The 20,310-nt window shown below is 40.6% G+C and overlaps 1 long non-coding RNA gene across 2 annotated transcripts in view; it reads right to left on the reverse strand.

Moving 5' to 3' along the window:
• LOC148017029 (uncharacterized) overlaps window positions 1-7,892 on the reverse strand; it is a 38,067-nt gene extending 30,175 nt beyond the window's left edge. Inside the window, exon 1 of one of the 2 annotated variants that reach the window (XR_015687954.1) lies at window positions 7,483-7,892. This is a non-coding gene — a long non-coding RNA (uncharacterized LOC148017029). The remainder of the gene's footprint in view (window positions 1-7,482) is intronic. The other variant, XR_015687953.1, reaches the window with a different exon arrangement.
• Between the last annotated feature and the right edge of the window lie 12,418 nt (window positions 7,893-20,310).

Raw genomic sequence — 20,310 nt, forward strand, 5'->3', positions numbered from 1 at the left:
ATTTATTAACTCTGTTCATTGTCTTTGAGTAACCCTAGCCCTAACTGTGTTCTTTTATCAGTCTGTGTTTTGTCGCACGATTTCTGTTTATGCTTATGTATTAGGGTATTTTCTTCACATGGTATTAGAGCCCTGTACTCTCTCAGAAACCTAGGCCTTTGATCTGAGAGCTCTTCGCAAGAAGCAAGAACAACAGTAGGTTCAAATGACTTCGAGCACATCAACACCGATTCAGTCTCCAAAACAACCTATGCCGAGAACCAAGCAAGAGTGGGCCGATCAGTTTGCTCCACAAAGTTTCGACATGGTGGAAGACACATCTGAGAACATGGAAGAAAAGATAGGTAAGCTGACCTCTGAAGAATATAAATTGATCATAGCCTATCAACGAAAGAAGATTGAGGAGCTCGACCGAAGGATTGCCCTTCAAGAAAAGCTTTTGAATGAAGGTATGCATGATTTTCACTCTTCAGATGTTGCACGTAAGTCTGATGACGTTGCAGGGCCGTCGAGACCTCCATCAAGGATGGGCCCCCCTCTTGGAGAGTAAGATCTAGAGTATTTTCCATTTTTTCAAACTCTTCCGTCCTCTCCGGTGCAAGGTACTTTTAATTCGTCTTTTGTGCCTTCTTCCTTTACCTCTTCTATTTTGCAATATACTGGTAGAGATCATGTGGAGGAAAGAGTCGAGTCTGTTGAGGACCAATTCTTGTACGTTAACACACGTCGCAGGGATTATAAGAAAAAGTCAGATACCTCTTCTTCTGCCCTTTCTTCTTTTCCGTCTACTTCACATAATCAGAATGAATTTGGTGTTCCTTTTACTTCATTACATGGTGCATCATCATCTTCACAGTTTCATTTTCAATCTTTAAATGATAAAAATGAACAAAAAGAATCTGCACCTCATACATCTCACTTTCAAAACCCACCCATCCCACCACATTTTTCTGCTGCTTCACCACTTCAGTCTTTCATTTACACCTTTTACATTTCCGTTTCAGACACCTCATGTCGCACCGCACATCACACCGAGGGGTTATGGAAACATAGGCACATCCTTTAGGACCTTATCCTTCCCTCAGCCGGGTGGTGTTCCACCTACCTCATACACACGTTCGGGATCATTGCAGCTTGGGTATCCCACTCAATCTCTCCCGAGTGTGGATCAGTTGCCTCCACAGTTTGCCTCCATGGCATTGCCAAGTGGACCTTCTAGTCATACTGTTGTGTCCCAGCCTCACTTTGGACAAGGCTACCGAGTCCTAATGCCTCCACGTACACCGGCACCTTATGGAAACATTCATGTTCCAATGCCTCCGCATCAATCAGCACTCATTGGACACTCACAGTCTACTTCTACCTACCCACCTCTTCCCCCTCCCTCTCTCTTATCATACACACCCACCTCCACCATCTTTCCCACCATCATCTTACACCACCTACTTGACACCTCATGGTTCTAGCTCATCTTCTGCCATGAATACATTTAATGACAAGACTTGTTTTAACGGGTCAAATTTTACTACTTGATCGAATTTGATGAGACATATCCTTGACTCACAGAACCTATGGGATCTTGTGTACGGGTTGGAACCCCAACCCGATCCTGCATTGGTCTTATACAAGATCGTCCGCTCATGGAAGGCTAGAAATGCCTCCGCTATTATCGAGCTGATGCAGGGCTTATTGCCTCAGTTTCATTCTCAGCTTTAACATTTTGACTTAGCGTTAGAGCGATGGGCACACTTGACTGACCGCTATGCAGCTCGAGATAGGACCCGTCGTATTAATCTTGACCATGAGCTTCAGCTTTTCAAAATCACTAACAGGGATGACTTGAAAGTCAAGTTGGCTGAGTATCGGTGTCTCCTCGCTAAATTCTCCACTATCAAGACTCCCGAGTCCTCTGACGATCAGGTCACATTGTTCCTAAATAAACTCCCCAAGAAACACTTCAATTTTGTGGAAGGAATAGTTTCAAAGCCTATCATGCCTACATTCTATGAATTTGAGTGTCCGTTGTTGCGTTATGTACGGTTGTTTGATCAATTTCATATGAATTCCTCTTTAGAGTGAGCTCTTCTTGCTCATTCTTAGAAAGGGCAACAAGGGAAGGGCAAACCAAACCAAACCTCCACTCAAAATCAAAAGCAAACTCAAAAGCTAAATCAATTTGGGGATTCTCAAGGAAACTCTCAGTCACAACTTAAACCAAGGTGGCAGAATGTACCTCAAAAGAATAGGTATTGTCAACATTGTCAAAAGGCTGGCCATTTTGATGACGAGTGTCGATCAAAGGCACGAGGCACAGCACCAAAACCTAAGTCTCAGACCCCCGCCCCTCAATTAGGCAAACCCCAACAAGGAAGGCAAGGTGATGGCAAGGGGCAGTTTAAAGGTCACACTCACACTGCCACCGCACAGCCATCTCAGTCGACAACGTTCTCAACTCCAGAGGGCTTGTCTGGCTAGTCTGCGAAGGCCCACATCGTCTCCGTAGAGACATCCGATGCAAGTCTCGTTCACATCTGTGAATTGCCTTCTAACGAGGTTACTCCAAAGGCCCACTCGTCATAGCCGAACACTTCAGCTCCAGTTTGGATTGTGGACACTAGAGCTACACATTACATGACTCCTATAGAGGACATTTTTTGTACCCAAGCCCTTGCAGCCGGGCTGGTCCATGTAGGAAACAACTCCTCGGTCAAGATTCAAGCTCAAGGTTGCATCAGTTTTGCCACTGACAAGGGTCCGGATCTGGCTTCGCTGGACAATGTATATCATGTCCCTCAGCTTGGGGTGAACTTGTTATCTATTATGCAGCTTTGCCGGTTGGGGTGAGCAGTTTTCTTTACAGCGACCACAGTCGAGGTCCTTGACTCTCAGACTGGTTTAGTGATTACTCGGGTGAGACGCCTTCTAATGGCCTATACCACATGACTCATTTTCTCATTGAGCCAAATGCCGAGGGCTCCGTGTTCCATAGCTTTCAGGCCTTAGCCACATCTCGAGAGCCTTCGCACAATGAGCATCTTTGGCATTTTCACTTAGGGCATCTTGGTTATGACTCACTTTATGAGTTGTCACGCCGTGAACTGGTTGAGGGCCTTCCACGCCTGAAACTAGCTCGAGATGTCTATAAAACCTGTAAGCTCAGGAAGCAGCACCATACCCCATTTTCTCAGCAGTCTACACATAGAGCTGAGGAGCCTCTTAGATTGATTCACATTGATCTTTGCGAGCCAACATCCACTGCCGCTTTGAACGGTGCATTGTACTTCTTTTTTATAGTGGATGATCATTCTCGATACATGTGGGTGTACTTCCTCAAGCATAAGTTAGATGCTTTCACATATTTTTCTGCTTGGATGCTGCTGGTTCAAGACCAGACTGGCCGTCGCGTCAGGTGCATGAGAAGTGATAGCGGTGGTGAGTTTATCTCCCACGAGTTTTTCGAGTTTCTATAGAAGCATGGCATTTCTCGCCAGCTCACCTCTACCAACTCTCCCTCTCAGAGTGGAGTCGTAGAGCGTAGCAAGCGCACAATCATGGAAATGGCATGCTCTATGTTGTTCGCAACAGAGCTTCCTAAGCGCCTTTGGGTCGAGGCTGTTAACACTTCGGTGTACATCCTCAACCAGTGCCCGACTGCAGCTCTTCCTCAAAAGACCCCGTATGATGCAATTTTTGGCTCTCGGCCTGTTATTTCCCATTTCAAAGTCTTCAGGTGTCGTGCATACACACACACATCTAATGACAAGATAGGTAAGCTTACTCCCCGAGTTGATCTCTTTATTTTTGTGGAATATTCCTCTAAAGCGAAAGCCTATTGTTTATTCGATCCTCGGACAAACAAGGTGATCGTTAGGCAGGATGTCGTTTTTGACGAGAGGGATATTGTGCAATTTTCTGCACCGGATTCCGTTCCGCTTCCTTCTTCCATATCATTAGAGATCGTGCCTATTGAGCCTGGTCTACTTGCCGCCCCTGTCATTCCTACAGTTTCTTCAGCTCCCGTGCACCCTTTGTGAGACCAGTTACCTCATTGGTACCAGCAGACTATGCAGGATTCAGGGATCCTACCATCGGATTCCACTCCGGAGGGACCTAGAAGATCTACCCAGCTTGCTCCTCAGGGATCATTTGCATCGTTGTTTACAGCTGATTACAAAGCAGATTTTGAGCCTGATACATTGCAGAAGACTCTTCAGCATCCTAAATGGCGAGAGGCCATGGAAAAGGAGCTAGAGATTATTGATCGAAATGAGACTTGGACATTGGTGGATCATCTGAGCCATCAAGAAAGTCATCAGGACAAAGTGGATTTTTAGGACAAAGCTAAAAGTTGATGGGACTTTAGACAAGTACAAGGCTTGCCTTATAGTGCAAGGGCTTCGACAGAAGCACAACATTGATTATGAAGAGACCTTTGCCCCTACTGCACGGTTGACTTCCTTTCGGTTGCTACTCGCGCTCGCCGCTCACCACAGCTGGCCAATACATCAGATGGATATCAAGAGTGCCTTCCTGAATGGATACTTGGAGAAGGAAGTCTATGTGGAGTAGCCACCAGGCTTTCCTTCAGGGAACCCTAGGGATCAGGTATTCTACTTGCAGAAAGCTCTTTATGGGCGGAAGCAAGCGCTGCGGTCTTAGTTCCATAGAATGGATAAGTTCTTACAAACTTATGGATTCCATTCTACCCCTTATGACTCGAACTTATATGTTTGATCCACACCAGAGGGGGTTAGCTATATCCTGCTATACATTGATGACTTACTCATCACATGTTCAGATTTTGCTGCCATAGCAAAAATTAAGGCTAAGCTTAAAGCTACATTTGAAATGGCAAACCTTGGTTTGTTGTCCTATTTTTTGGGGATGGAGGTAGTTCGTTCTAGAGGATGTATTTTTGTGTCACAGTAGAAGTACGCCCTTCAGCTTGTGGAATAATACACTTCGGATCAAACAAGGCCAGTGGCCACACCTCTTGATCCTATTGTCCACTTGTTGAAGGATACCCTAGGACAGCCCTTCGATGCACACACCTATCATTCTGTTGTAGGAAAACTTCTTTGGTTAATTCACACTAGGCCAGATTTAGCTTACTCAATTAGCATACTCAGTCAATAATTCACAGCACCTAGGATGTCACATTGGATTACATGTCTTCGTGTGTTGTGTTATTTGCGGTGTACTTTTTCTTATGGCTTGACATATGGTTTTGGTTTATGTTTGCAGGGTTACACTGATTTTGATTGGGCAGGAGATCCTGACAACCGGCATTCCCATGGCGACTACCTCTTTACCTTGGACACGGCTCCAATTTCTTAGTCTAACCATAAGCAAGACACAGTGGTGGCTTCCACGGCAGAGATTGAGTACCAGGCTCTCTTCGATGGCACCACCGAGGCCATCTATCTGAGGAGTTTACTGGCAACGCTTCATTTTCCATGTGACTCTCCCACAATTGTCTACTGCAACGATCAGAGTGCCATTGCCCTTGCAAGCAATCCAATCATCACATCCAAAACACGACATGTGGAAGTTCACTTTCACTTTTCCAAAGAGCAGGTTGAGCTAAGCACCATTCGCCTAGAGTTTGTACCTTCATCAGATATTTTTGCTAACCAAAGCAGTCAACCGGCCGGTTCTTCAATACCTGCTACCCAGTACACCCTCCCCTACTTCTTCAACTTGACGGGGAGAGGGTGCTTTCCTCTTGCTTTCCCTTCCAGTTTAAGAGGGGGCAGCTTCTACTCTTAATCATGACAGTGATGATGCTTACAGTTTTTAGACATTACATTCACTTATTCTTTTATATTGTATTATGGGCATTCGTAACTTCATCCGTACTGTCAGGATGACCTGATTGTAAAAGGACACTTGGACAAGTGAACAATTCCCCTGTGAGGGCACTGTCCTAGTGGCACCATTGCATAGCATATTGCATGAGCATGACACCTTGCATCTCCCTTTGCATTATCCCATGTATTGGCATTCTATTCATGTAAACATGTATCTGTGCGCATTTATCCCTTTTCGGTCTGGGGCATGGATATATATGGCATGAGCAAGAATTAGTCCATACACTTGATCATGGCATGTCCATGACAGTAGGTTTATGTGTGCACAATGAGTGCACCAAGTATGTGTAAGTAGATGCATGGTCTGTGCAGGTGGATGCACACATGTGCAACACCAAGACACCTTTTGCTTCTCACACTTGTCTACGATCCCCCCTTCCCACTAGTAGAGAGGATATTGGTTGTGGAGATGGGAGTGGGATCTTTGTATGCACATGTGTGATTGCACTTATGTGTGTTTGTTTCTGCATGCATAGTATGTGCATACCTAAGTGTGCAAATGTGTGGTGTGTATTTAGGTGCATAAGTGGATGCGCTTTTTTGTGTGTGTGTATGAGTTGATGTGGATGCACTACACTATGGATAAGTAAGTGGATATGCTATATGTCTATGAGTGCAAAATGCATGTGTTGATAGATGTATGGTATATCTAAGTGTGTTATACACGTATATGGTGGTGTCACACAACACATTCCAAGTACCTTCTATCCCTCTCACTTCCCTTCTATCCTCCCTACCCACCAATAGGGTGGATGCCGATTGTGAGATGGAGGAGGGTCTTGGTGTGCACCTATGATTATGTGTCTATGTATATGTTTGTGTATATTGATGTGTCTCTATGTGTGCAACACAATGGTGTGACACAATTATGTGTGCACGTGTGTGGTTCAATGTGCTTGCAATGTGTACGTGCACTCAAGAGTTGTGGGGGATATGTCACTATATGTGAACCACGAATGTTACTATGATATATGCACACTCATATACACTCGTGTATGGTGGTAGTAGATTAGATACCTCTTCCTTCCTTGCCCATCCTACTAATCCTCCATGCCCAATAGGTTGGATGGTCAAGTATGCAAGTAGGTGGAGTCTACGCATTCATGGCCACGTCTAAGTGCATATGTGATACACAAGCATAACTAAAAGAGTATACAGAAAGGAGACCCTTTTCTTTTAAAAAAAATAATTTTAAAGAAAAGGAATTCTTTTGATCATCACACAGATATGCACATAGGTGATTACTGCGCCACACAAGGCAGATGCAAGTACGTACATCTATCCTTTAATGTAGTGCTCAATATTCTTCATTAAATCAAAAGAAATTTGTTCATCACCATTTCAAATTCCTTATGCATGCACCTCGTGACATTAACGGGTGAGTCGTGACTCGTTAATAAGGAATATGCACACATTCATGAGTGGGTCTTCAAGATAGTGCACATGCCATGCTGCAACAAACAGGTCCGCTCTCCCTCTTCCTTTAATGTGCTCTCATCCTACCACCAGGGGAGAGAGTCACGTGTGCGGGTGTGGGAGGGCATCAGACATAGCATGTACTCTCCACCTATTCCAACACGTTTAATGCATGAGGTATAGATTTAAGGCATACCTGTTGAGTAGCTATGTCGGGCTTTGGTGGTGGTGGCTTGATTCCTCTCGGTGTTTCTCTTATTCTGTTCACAGTGGCGCTTCCCTCCTCCGCGGTGATTCTTGACTCATTGACGACGGCTCCTCCTTCGCAGTAGCGGACAGAGGAGGTGAAGACGATGAAGGCGGTGCCGGCCGCCTTACCAGTGGAGCCGATGGTGATGAAGAAGGAGATGATAGTGAACAAAACAAGGAAGAAGAAGAGCAAGCGAAGAAGATGGAAATGAAGGCAAAGGAGAAGGTGATGACGTTTTGGAATGAAGAAAGGCAAGGCAAATTATGATAAGCAACGATGATAGATGACAACCAAAACCGGAGCTTGCATTTTTTTTTAAAAGGAAGTAGCCATGAAGGGCGGTGATGATGGTAAAGCACACCATGAAGGGCAACCCTTATAAGAGTAGAGCATGGAAGAATGTGAAAAAGCTAATACTTTACGATTGAAGAGGGGCCTATGTGTGTGTGTGTGAGTGTGTGTGTGTGTGTGTGTGTGTGTGTGTGTGTGTGTGTGACTACCCATCTCTTTCATTTTTAGTGTTGGATTGATCTTTGATGGACATGCAACCTATGATTTTGATTTGGCCTTATATATTTGTAGTCATGTGGGCCATGTTTGAGCATAGTAATTTTGGCAACTCAGAACCATAGTTTCTACTAGTGTGATCAACCTATGATTTTGATTTGGCCTTATATATTTGTAGTCATGTGGGCCATGTTTGAGCATAGTAATTTTGGCAACTCAACACCATAGTTTCTACTAGTGTGATCCTCAAAGAGGTGGCTACTCCACGGATGGATATCATCTACACCCACTTGCTTGCGGCCCTTGTGGTTCCCTTGTCCTATCATTCTAGCCCTATGTTTTCTATATCCTTTTGACTCCATTTGTTTGTTTCTATTTATAATTAAGCCTACTTGATTATATGGCAGCAAGCCCTTTGCAACAAGTCAAATTTTATATGGTGACAAATGATGTAAATCATAGTAACAGTATATTAGAGAAGTAAAGTAATGTAGAGAGATAGGCATAAGAGTACCCACCATGACCCACATGTTGAGGAAGCCCTAGGAGTAGGTAGGTGCAACATAGAGGGACCTACCCATTAGCTAGGTTCCTTCTATGCACACCTTGAAGGAGTGTTCTTAGATCGAAGATGTCAAACATAAGTCCTAGAAAATATTTTTTAAGAAAAGATATTAATGAACCTCCATGTTTTAGCTTTTTCAAGGCAAATGCTTCCTGAACTGAGTTTGTTGAGTATAGGCAAGAGTGAATTTGTTTTAAAATAATCTTATATGCCCAATTCAAAGGTTGATTACTTTGTGAATGAACTAAATTAGTTCAAAAGGGAGACCACGTCTCTTTCTAAATCTTATCGATGGTCTCCCTTGCTAAATCTTATCAAAAGATGCTCATAGTTTGAGACCATTATTTCCAAGTTGAGGAATGGTAGGGGCAACAAGGGTGTAGGCCCCAAAATTCCAAGTTTTGTTATTCTTGTCACAAATAAGAAGTTTTAGATGTTAAGGTGGAATGAAGGCATCCATGTAGAGGGGTTGTTCCTCTTGTTATTTACCCATGAATGTGCCTTATGTATGTGTGTTTCCAATAGCATATAACTATTAGCACACAATTTGATTGATTATAGCCAATGGCATGTCCAAGAAAACCTTTTATTTATCAAGTTGTTTATATCTTTGATCAATGTGTAGTAAGTTACTCAAAAGGAACTTGAAGCCTTGTGCCACAACTTATCATAAGATTGTAGAATAGAAATCAATACAAGCATAAAATTAATATACATAGTCAAATCTTCCTATGAGAACTATTTCAACTTATGTATTGTGCACCAATATATGCACTTTCTTTAAAACTTTCCATTATCAATTGACTAACTTCTTCCAAAAACTTTTGAAGTAATCTCTCTCTCTCTCTCTCTCTCTCTCTCTCTCTCTCTCTCTCTCTCTCTCTCTCTCTCTCTCTCTCTCTCTCTCTCTCTCTCTCTCTCTCTCTCTCTCTCTCTCTCTCTCTCTCTCTCTCTCTCTCTCTCTCTCTCATGTTCCATTATCAATTGACTAATTTCTTCCAAAATTTTCTCAAGTAGCCCTCCCTCCCTTCCTCCTTCCCCCTCTCTCTACCTTTCTCGAATATTTTCTAAATCATTGACCTTATCCTTTTGGTTCCACACTCCTTTAAAAGAAATTCAAATGACTTTTGACAAATGGACACATGTATTTGACACCAACATGTGGGTAGGGAATCTATAAACACATGCTCACCCAAATATAATGAAAATGGGTGCTAAATATATGGTGAAAATCGGTAGGGACTCTATAAATAGATACTTGAGACCAAATATATGATAACAATGGGTACCAAATATATGATGACAATGGGTACCAAATACATGATGACAATGGTTGTTTATGAGGTGGATAAATCTATCCTTGTGGATAATTATTTGTCAAGTTGTCCACCAAAGCCAAAAGCTATTATTGATGTCGTGACACAAATATGCAAAAACATGGTTAGGGATTCGACTCTTAAGAATCACTTCACTTGGAATGACACCCTAGAATTTTTTCTTCCCAAAGGGGACTTTCACGTGTAGCATATATCTCTTCAAGAACTAGGAAGAAATTAGCCCCGCTAATGACTTTGTCTCATAGTTGAAAAATCTAAGTTTTGTTAATGACTCTCAAAGTGTTAACCTAGTACTTATCATTGTAGAAATTACATGGCACAGTGGACAGAATTTGAGCAAGGTGTAGAGAACACGCAACGAACATGAGAAGAACAAAAATAGCTTTAATTTCAAATGAACCAGTACAAAGATGGCTCTGTCCACCCATGTGCTTCCACTATGAAGCATAGATGGTGATCCAAATAGATGATATGCAAAGAGCTTAAGAGTAGCTAGAAGGACTATGACTAGGTGAAAGATAGGGTGACGATGGCTTTGGAGGGGTCTTCCTTTTATAGCATGGGAAGCTAGTCTAGTCGGCCAGCTCGACCATATTATAAACTTTCCTAGTCGGCTAGGGAATATTTCCTTTATTGTCGGGCCGGGGGTGCTACCTCGAAACCCCATCAGGGGGGCATCGGCCCCCCTGAGACCCCCCAACTAGCAGCCACGTCATGGCCCCCAAATCCCAAAATGAGAGTCCTTGATAACTCACACACCTTGCGACTTGATGCATTGTGCCTCGAGTTGCTACCAACGTAACTACTCTATCTAACACAAAGACTAGGTCCACAAATGTCATATTTTTGTCATTTGATCACTTAGACCTCATGTAACATACAAGGCGCAGGACCTAACCAATGTATGTGCTCACACATGGCTTCTCCTCATAATGGAGGCCTTACAATTTAGAGCACCATGGATCATTGGTGGCATCTTACAAGGGTAGTATAGATTGAAATGGATGTAGCCATGATTAGCCAAAATGGATTTTTGCGACTAGTGAGGTGGCACTCATATGCATGTTGCAAATTGAAATGGCATCGTAGATTTCTTGTCAACATGCTCTTGATCACAAAGTTTCAAGGCAATGAGATCAAGGTAGAGCTACCTAAGGTCGTGGTCAAGTAGCTATGGTAAGAGGAAGAACGTCAAATATTAGCCGAAAAGAGATTAACAGGGAGAAAGACCCTACTATGGAAGAAGATATTGAAAGAGCAATTATTCATGTTGCATTCCATAGGAATGGTCCAAATCATAAATATTCGGTAATATAGACACCAACTAGTCATTAAGGTAAATGATTTAAAGTTTTGATTGACTATGGAGAAACACACTCATTTATTTCACCCAAGTGTGCTAAGAAGTTAGAAATAGGTACATTAAATGCATCAAAACTGCTTGTGGAATTAGCAAATGGAAAGGAAGTACTTTCTCCATAGCAAACTGCCAAGGTAGAGTTTAACCTAGGAGAAAACATTTCAAGTATGAGGTTCAAATTAATGAACTTAGGAGCTTATGAATGTTTACTGGGAATGGATTGGCTGATTCCCAATGATGCTCATATCCATTGTGAAAAATGTCAAGTCACATTTCAGGATTTTAATGGTGAGATAGCAACTACACAAGGTGAAACACGGAAACCTAAAGTTCAATAAGAAAAAGTTTCTCAAATTGTGAAAGACTTGAAAAAAGAATTACATGTTTATTTGATCAAGCTTAACAAGGTAAATCAAGATGGTCAAACAAAAGAAAAACCATCCTGGTTAAAAGAGTACGCCGACATATTTCTTGAAGAGCTAACTGAGTTACCTCCGGAAAGAGAGGTCGATCATGAGATCAAACTTGTTCCAGGAGTCACTCCAGTTGCAAAAAGACCTTACAAAATGTATATTCCTAAAGCCATCGAACTAAAAGAGCAACTCAAACAACTGCTAGAACAAGGGTATATTCGGCTAAGTAGTTCACCATGGGGAGCCCTAGCATTATTCCAAAAGAAGAAACATGGAACTTTCCATCTTTATATTGACTACCGAGGGCTAAACAAAGTAGCAGTAAAGAATAAGTACCCAATCCCAAGGATAGAAGAGCTTCTTGATTGTCTACAAGGAGCAAGGATCTTTTCTAAGATCGATCTTTGATCAGGATATTATCAGATTAGAGTCAAGTATGAAGATATTCCTAAAATTGCCTTCAACACAAGATACAGTCATTTTAAATTCATTGTGATGTCATTTGGGTTGACAAATGCCCCAGCTACCTTCAACAGTTTGATGTAGAACATTTTTTTACCTCATCTCGATGACTTTGTTCTCGTATTCTTTGATGATGTCCTAACTTATTCTAAGGAGGAAGAAGATCATGAACCACATCTTTCCATTGTCCTAGAGACAATGAGAACACACCTTCCTTTTGTCCTATTTGTCAATATTTTCAATCGAAGACCTAGATTCTAGTAAACACAAACAGTCCTTTCAAATGTATATCAAATGATACAATGACAATCACCATCGTGCAATTCACAGCTTCCATAGCCAAGGTAGACCTTATCCTAAGGTAACCTTACATTCTAATGAGGATTCTCCTCCCCATAAAGAAGTGTTGAGTACATCTCTTAGAACATGTTAAATAAGGCATGAATTTCCTATTTGGGATATCATACCCAACATAAGCGAATTTCCTTAAAGAAATATATTGTGCAAATAACTTAACGAGATGACTTACAAATCCTTTAAATAGAGTTTCACTTTTTTAAGTGTTAGTCAACACTTAACCTTGTCACGTTTGACAATAATTATATCAAGTTATTTTACTAATCTTGAGTGCGCATAAAGTCATATGTGCAATAACCTCTTGTAACTATTTCCATCATGATTCCATAATTTAGAATCTCAACTAATCTAACTACAAATCATAGTGATTAATTATTTATGTGTATACTAGTATGCTTTCTAGTATGCTGTAAGTGTAAAATATAAAAGCTAATATTTTATGTAATTATTTTATGTGGCAAAATAATAACTTAGTAATGAATAACTTGGTTTAGCACAACGACATTGGGAATTTTGTCTTTGCTCATGCTTGCATTCAACATACCCGATGTTCCGTTGGTACTGGCAACTCAACCAACCTTGAGCACTCACGTGTCTCTCGCAATACCCGTTCCTTGACCAATTGCGGTGGTTCCCATGGTCATTCCACCTCGTCGCTTTGGAGCCATCCTTCACAAGTGGATTCGAGAGATAAAGACGGAGGAATGAATTTGAGATAGGAGAGCGTAAGAGAAGATAGCTTAGTCAAAGACCGAGACAGGGGGAATTGAGCTAACTCTCTCTCTCGCAGCCTTGGAGTAACTCCTCTCTCTCTCTCTCTCTCTCTCTCTCTCTCTCTCTCTCTCTCTCTCTCTCTCTCTCTCTCTCTCTCTCTCTCTCTCTCTCTCTCTCTCTCTCAAGCTCCTTTTGGCATCCTCTTGGAGGGGTATCCTTCTACCTTCCTCTCTCTCATAGCCTCTCGAGGTCTCCTTGTGCTTCTTTAATTTCTCCCCATGCCTCATATTTATAGCTAAGCAAGAGAAGAAGGGTTGTGGCTAAGAAGAAGAGCTCTTTATGGATGGGATCTTGGAAAAATCAACAATCAGATGCTCAAATCACAAATCTGATAGTTCCGTTGGCTCTGAAAGAGGGCTAAAACCCCAAGACACTTCCAAGACACTTGGTTAGAAATCTTCCAGTTCACTCCTTCTTCTTCTCCTTGTTTGAAGTGCTATTTGTTGCTTATAAATTGCAATTGTGACATGCGCGATTTCGCCAATCTTTTTTTTAAATTAAATCTCCAGATGGAATTAGCTTCTTGCTTTGGTCGTTAAGAGTGAGCTTACCATCGATGGAAAGAAGGAGGTAGGATGATGAGGGCCATTGATGTCATTGGGTTGGTCAAGCAAATCTTCAAGTCGTGACTTTGCAATAGGAAATGATGTGCACTCCCTAAGGGTGTGCCTTCTCCTTCATGTTGGGCATATTGACTTTGCCAATTCTTTCTTCAAACTCAAGATTTCTCTAGTATTTTGTTGTTGATATATTGCATGAGTTCCCTTGTCTCTTTCCAAGGCAGCTAAGGTTTCTTTTCTTTCTTCATCTAGCTAATCTATATACTCTTCTAACTCCTTTAGTAGCTCTTCAAAACCTTGCACCAAACTCAAAGTGACCAAAGGCATGGAGGTTGATGATCCTTTGATCCTAGGCATTTTCAATGCTTTTTTGCCTAGATTTAGCATCTAAAACTATCAATCTCTTGGTACATGTGGATGTGCTCTCTTTAGATATTCCTTGAGAACAACCCATGTCACTAATTCATAGACCATGTTCTCTAGCCTACTTTTAGCTAGATTTTTTGTTGTATGTATTGAGATGGAATGTTTTGTTTTACCATAATTGATGTAGAGGGGCTTCTAGTGGAGTCTTGTCTTTAGCCATTATTGGTGGCCTTGCTTAAGATCCTACTATACTAGCCTACTTCTAATGACCTTTCTAATTGGATCCAAACCAATGCTAATTCTTCTATACTTGAGGGTGTTTGATTGATGTCAATTGATGTCAAGAAAAAGTCCTCTTCTTGATTCCTGAGGTGCTCCTCCTCCTTTTGTTACTTTAGCCTCCAATTTTCTTCTTTCTTCCTTGAGTCTTTCTTAACTCTTTCTAATTCCCTCTTCACTTTGGATGTAGCCTCTCCTTGTTTGTTGGTGGATAGTTTAATGATGAGCTTTTCTCTTCCCTCCATATTTAAGGTGGCTGATTTTTGGCACTTCTAATTTTGCTTCTTATTGTCACCATCAAGTTTCTAGGTTTAGCCATTGTGGATCATGGGATCTTTTGCTTCTCAATTTTGGTGGTCGCTCTAGTGCTTGAGATTGAAGAATTGTTGATGTGTGCTTTTGCTAATTCGCTTCCTCTTTCCCAATCAACTTGCCCTAAGGATCTAGGTTGATGCCTTCTTGTTGGGTCCTTGTCATCTTGAGCTTCCATCACATTGTTGTGAGTCTAATAGTTGTTTCCTTTGCTATGTCAAGTCTTGAGCTTCTATCACGTTGTTTGAATCTTCTAGTAGTTTTGTCTGTTTCTAGCTTCAATCTCATAATTTCTTACTCCCCTAGGTCTCCTGAGGGCTCTAGTTCTGAAGTACTTGCATATGTGGGGGAGTATTGACATGCTTGGATGTTTATGGGATCACATGTCTCTCTAATTTATGGGGGCTTCATGACTTTGTTTGTAATTTAAGACACCACCAAGTCCTATTAGTATGGCCTTGGTTGAGGCTTTTTCCTTTCTTCTTCTTTGTTTGTTGCTATGGGTCCAGACCTTTCCAAGTCCTATGTACCAAATTCAAGCCTCTTGGTTGCATCATGGATGGTGTTTCTAACATTGGCATTGAGGTTCTTATTATCCATTTTCTCCGTTACTATACTTTCTATTATTGCCACTTGGATTCTACTCATCATGGAGTTGTACCTCTTGCTGAAAGGTGGTGTGTGTATTAGCTTTGCATGGATTCTCTCACATGGCTGGATATGGGATATTCATCAAGCTCACACCATCATTGGTGAATACATTTTGCATGTCCATGTCCAACATTGCATAGATGTCCCTCTTTGGTCTCTTCTCCTTTTTTTCCAATAGACCCAAGGCTTTATGGATCACTTATGGTATGAGCCAGATTTCCACTTGTTGTTGACAATTTTCATCATTCATTGTGACTACATCAATGTGTCTATCTAGGTCATAGGTTGTGAGGAACTCATTACATTTCTCATAGTTCATCTCTCCTTCAAACTTTACCATATAGGTGCTTAATCCACATTGGTCCATGTAATCAATCTACTCTTTCCCTATAAATGGCATTATTAATTTTCTTGTCTTTTCCTATGTGGGTTTTTTCCTTTAGCCTATCATGTCCAAAATCCTGTGTACTTTGTCGAAGATGGGGTAAGGTTAATCCGTATTGCAACCTCCATTGTTGTCCTCCACAACACCATTGTTGTCCTCCACAACATGAAACTATAGCCTATTCACTTGTCTTGATGTGTAATTATAACTCCACAATCCACTAGATTTTGCTAAAAGTACAAAAGCAAAAGCCAATGTAAAAGCCAAAAGCAAAATCAAAGAGTCCACAATGTGAGAAGCTCCAAATTACTATTATCCCCTACTTCTTAAGCCCCTTGCTTTTGGTTTTTCTCTCTGTGGACTTATAGAAATTGAGAAGTTCTATATTTTATTTTGAACCTTAATACTTTTATGATTTTACCTTCCCAAAAAAGTAAAACTTCCTAGAATACTAAATTAAAATCCAACATATGAACAATGAATCGATTGTCTCTCGAATCGCTCATCCTAAGCTAATTTGTGCAAACTTTTGGAGTGGAAGCTCCTATTCCACTACTCAGAATAGAGAGGATGCATCTAGTTGCTTGATTCTATCAATGCCATCAATAGAATCAAAATGTCATCTCTCTCACAAGCTATGAATGTTGAACTTGATAGAAAGCTTATTGTTTCAAGCACTTTGAGAAACATGGCTATGGCCACCTCTTAGATAACCATTCTTTGCTCTCAAAACAAACATAGTAGGCTTATTGATTTTCCTTCTCATTATAGTCTATATGGCTCCATGACTTAAGTGATGCATCTCAAGAAAGCTTCACCTCCATAGGCTTGATCACCCTAGACGAGCTTCAAGTAGAAGAAGAATAAGAAGAAAAGAAAGCAAGAGCTTCACCCACACCAATCCCTCACTCTACCTCATACTCTCCCTCTCTCACTCTCTCCTCTCCTACAAGTAACATATAAACAAGAAGCAAGAAGAGAACTCCACAAGATTGAGCTTTGCCTTTCATTCTTTTACTTTATACATGGCCTTGATTCTTGTAACACCCTCCCATCTAATTGGCCTAAATTGTCTTCTTTTACCTTGTAGACACTCTTTGATTTTTACAAATCTTTTCAACTTGTTGAGTCTAGATTTTCACACTCATGCCTCACTAAATATGTTATTACAATTCGTATGATAACATATCAAGTGACAATATCATTTTCCACTAAAAATGACAATAGCTTGAAAAATGCTTTGGTTTCCACTTCTCTTTTTATTCTAAGATGTTGCCTTTCTTTTTGGGCAACAATTTTCAATGATATAGCAACAAAATGGCAAGCCACAATTCTACACATAATAAGAAGTAGTGCTGCCTTGGAAAAAATCCCATAACTCTTGGTAGAAGTCTCTGATTTGTATAAATGAAGTGTTAATATGGAGCAAACATCAATAGGTATCTATCCATCACATAAAAACCAAATTTTAAGTTATACAAGGCATTTTGGTTCATTGTGGAACTTTAATGCATTAAGTTATTCTACACGACGAATTCAAATATCTTCATGCATAAGCTATGGAAATGAGTTAAGGAATGAAGATGGTGACCATGAAGATTTTTGGAAACCTTTTTACGCTTGCTAATAATCTTCTCAAGCTCATACATAATCAAGCCATCCTCATCAATAGGAGGTAATTCTTTTAGAACTTTTATGTTATGATCCATATATTTCTTGATTTGGGAGACACAGAAGACATCATGAATGCATGTGGAAGAAAACAATTTGAGTCGATGAGCAAGATCACCAACTGTCTTGATAATTTGATATGGGCCATAAAATCTATGAGTAAGCATGTTCTACCCATCTACAAAGAGAAGCATGTCTAGCTTTAGGAATCTTCAAGAAGACCCAATCTCCCTCTTCAAGCTCTAAGCATCTTCTTCTCTCATCAATGTATGCATTCATAAATTCTTATGTCTTGTTAATATATCTTTACATTGTCTCATAAGTGCATCCATATTCTCTACCACCTCCTTAGCTTTAGGATTCACATCATCATGGAATAGGGCATAGGGTACTTGAACTTTGCATCCATAAAAAGGCCTCAACTAGTGACACATTAATACCCATATGATGGGTATTATTATAGAAAACTCAAGAAGACATAGGCATTAGTCCCAATAAGTTTGAGTTCATGGAAAAATGCCACAAATACACTTCCAACATATATCAACCTTTTCAATGGCAAGTGTGATGGTCTTGCCCTCAAATACCCATGCATGGCCCTCTCTTGACCCCATCCCGGCTCCAGATGAGCACTAGACCCACTGTGCAACATTGCACTTTCACCAACTCAACATGTCACAAAATGCAACACAACACACATAGAATGCTCAAAGTTTGCAAAATGGCCCATCTTGAAGGCAGAAACTCATTTTCATATCATAGAACACATTTACAAGGTAATCCAAGGCATAGCAAGGGACCATATCATGGGTGAGGGTGGAGCTATCAACGCGCTACCAACTCATCTCAACACCAAAGGATGAGGGAGCTAAGAGGTACTCCCTCATACACACATGGAGGCAAAGAAGTAGGAGGTTGAAATATGCATTTATACTCTTCCAAGAGCTTACACGAACATGGATTCATTTATTTAGAAGAAGAAGCTTGCTAACTTTCATCCACCTTGGAAAGAGAAAGAGTAAATATGCAAGACATAACATTTATTTCCTTCTTGAACTTCTTTAGACCAATTAGTTTCCCTTGTTTCCTCTTAATTCTATGAAGAATTATTGCCATCTATTCCAAAAGACCTCCATTTGGATGTTCTCAAGGTCCATAGAGGACCCACAAAGTCTTTTGATCCAATCACAACTAAGAACTATGTTAATGGAACCCATCTCAAGTGCAATAAGATCCACATTAATAGTAGAAGACAGTGGTAAGACAATAGGAATATATGGAAATACTACCTTGTTGACATCATGTTACCCCATTAGTCACTTGTACTCATAATGAGAAGCTCATTTCTTGAGGATCTAATTTTAGCCCATCAAGGGACTTGTTATTGTGACAAAGCTATGTGTGCTACTCATATCAATGAGAATATGATCAACTCTATTATTCATAGTCCATTTGCACCTTAGAGTACTTTATCCCTTACATTCGATCCATGGATCATGAGAGATAGAGCACATAATTGAAGAGCATAACTCATTCAATGAAAATCATAGAACTCATCATGAGTGTCCTCCTCAAAATCATGTGGCTTGTCTTTGTAATATTTCCATGTAGTTAAAAGTTAGTTGGTTAGTTTTAAAGTTAGTTAGTCAATTAATAAGTTAGTAAGATTACTAACTAAAAACTAACTAAAGTAAAAACTAACTAACGTTAATAATTAACGATTTTTATTTAATTAAAAATATATATTTAAAAAATCGAGAATCGTAATCCGATATTTATTCTTGGTTTGACATGGACCGTAGCCACCCTTCACGGAAGTTACAACGTGAATGAGAGTTATGAGCCATATTAATCACTAGTGTTAATGTGTATAGTATGGATGGTCTAAAAATATTAGATTTTTGGGTAAAAACTAGTATATTTTAGATATTATCCTAAAAATATATGGAGCTTTCTAGAACTAGATGCCATTTTTTAAAAAAAGACAAGTGATGTTTTAGCTAGTTTTAGAGATTTATTTTTTAAAAAAGAGAGAGATTGGCGAAATCGTGTGCACCGCAATCCCAGTTTATAGGTAGTAAACAACACTTTGAACAGTGAGAAAAAGGAGTGATCTGAAAGATTTCTAATCAAGTGTCTTGGAGTTTTACCCCCCCCCCCCCCCCTCCCTTTTCGAGTCAATGGAACCATCAAATTTATGATTTGAATATCGGATCATTGATTTTTTTAAGATACCCTCTACAAAGAGCTCTTCCTCTCAGCCACAACCCTTCTTCTCTTGTTTAGCTATAAACATGAGGCATGGGAGGCACAAGGAAGCACAAGGAGACCCCGAGAGGCTACGAGAGAGAAGTAGAAGAATACCCCTCCAAGAGACTATGAGAAGGAGCGAGAGAGAGAGAGAGAGAGAGAGAGAGAGAGAGAGAGAGAGAGAGAGAGAGAGAGAGAGAGAGAGAGAGAGAGAGAGAGAGAGAGAGAGAGAGAGTTACCTCGAGAGGCTACAAGGGAGAGAGCTAGCTCAATTCCCCCTATCTTGATCTTCGACTGAGCTACCACCTTCTCATATGCTCTTCCATCTCACAATTCATTCCTCATTGTTATTTCTCGAATCTATATGCGGACAATGGCCCCCAAATAATGTTGTGTGCAGATGGCAATCCTACAACCAGCAACGAAGCTTTGGGTGAAGGCATCACTGTCAATCCACCTGCAGTACCGGTTGTAAGTAATGTATTTCCAAATTGATAGATGCTTGCTTTGATTCTCACACGAGAT

This window comes from Lygodium microphyllum, chromosome 22 (genome assembly GCF_053477565.2).
Source record: "Lygodium microphyllum isolate KBCC chromosome 22, Lygodium_microphyllum_v1.1.10, whole genome shotgun sequence".
NCBI classification, from domain to species: Eukaryota; Viridiplantae; Streptophyta; class Polypodiopsida; order Schizaeales; family Lygodiaceae; genus Lygodium; species Lygodium microphyllum.